At 71.9% G+C, this 1,147-nt stretch overlaps 1 protein-coding gene across 1 annotated transcript in view; it reads left to right on the forward strand.

Annotated features, from left to right (window-relative positions):
• The first annotated feature begins 219 nt into the window (after positions 1 to 219).
• Positions 220 to 1,147, forward strand: part of BDNF (brain derived neurotrophic factor) — a 49,582-nt gene continuing 48,654 nt past the window's right edge. The window contains exon 1 of the mRNA XM_014591303.2: positions 220 to 305. The gene's annotated coding sequence lies outside the window, so the exon portion shown is untranslated. The remainder of the gene's footprint in view (positions 306 to 1,147) is intronic.

The following is a 1,147-nucleotide window of genomic DNA, read 5'->3' on the forward strand; positions in this document are numbered from 1 at the left end:
TGGCACCGCAGCTGCCGCCGTGGGGACCAGCTCCGCGACGGGGACCCGGGCCGGGCGCGGGGGCCGGGCGCGGGACGACGATGTGATTCCGCCGCCGGGGACCCGTGAGCTTTGTGTGGAGCCCGAGGTAGGCGCGCGGGGAAGTTGGCCGGGGACCCCGGAGTTGTGGGAAGAGGCCGGAACTCCTTTGCCCCCTTCCAGGACTAGCCTCCGCGACGGGGACCCGGGCCGGGCGCGGGGGCCGGGCGCGGGACGACGATGTGATTCCGCCGCCGGGGACCCGTGAGCTTTGTGTGGAGCCCGAGGTAGGCGCGCGGGGAAGTTGGCCGGGGACCCCGGAGTTGTGGGAAGAGGCCGGAACTCCTTTGCCCCCTTCCAGGACTAGCGCGGGCTCGGGGTCTCTCAGGGCGCTTTCTCCCCAGCCCACCAGCCGGGGTGGCCGGATCCCCTAGGAAGGGGTCCGGGGAGCCCTGATGGAGGGAGAGAAGGCGGGGAGCAGACGCGGAGCCGCGCGAGGAGGCAGAGCCGGCGCCCGCGGTCCCAGAAACCCTCTGCTACCGAGGAAGGGTCGCGAGAGCGGTCAGGACGCCAGCTGTCGGGGATTCTGATCCTGGGCCCCGGGTGCGAGCCCTTCCCTGGGCTGGGCGGTCCCCACGTCGATGGGGAGGTGGGGGAGTTGAGCCCTTTGCCCGCATCGCGTCCCGGGGCTGGACCCGGGCTGCACACGGTCACCTGCCCCAGGAGCTGAGCCCGGAGCGGACTTACAGGTCCGAGCCACTGCAGCTGGGAACACGGGGGGCATCCCTGCTGTCAGCCCGAGCGGGCCTTCCACTTCGGGGCGCCTGCCGCTCCTCTCCCCATCCCGCACCCCTCCTTGGAGGCGCCCTCCAGGGACGTCCAAGTTTTGACTTTCGAGGTGGGAGTGGGATGTATGTGGGAGACGTCCCGACTCGGGGTGGGCTCGGGATGCAGAGCCAGGAAGAGGCACGGGCTAGCCGAGGGTTGGGGGCTTTCTGCCCGACGGGCACAGAGAAGGGGGAATCGGGGAGAGAAGGCTCGGCGCTGCGGGGGTGAGCTGGAGCCGCGGACCGAGGATGTGTGCCGGGGTGGAGCAGGGAGGAGGGGGGAGGAGGGGAGGGGGCGGAGG

This window comes from Tupaia chinensis, unplaced genomic scaffold (assembly GCF_000334495.1).
Source record: "Tupaia chinensis unplaced genomic scaffold, TupChi_1.0 Scaffold000555_1, whole genome shotgun sequence".
Classification (NCBI taxonomy): domain Eukaryota; kingdom Metazoa; phylum Chordata; class Mammalia; order Scandentia; family Tupaiidae; genus Tupaia; species Tupaia belangeri.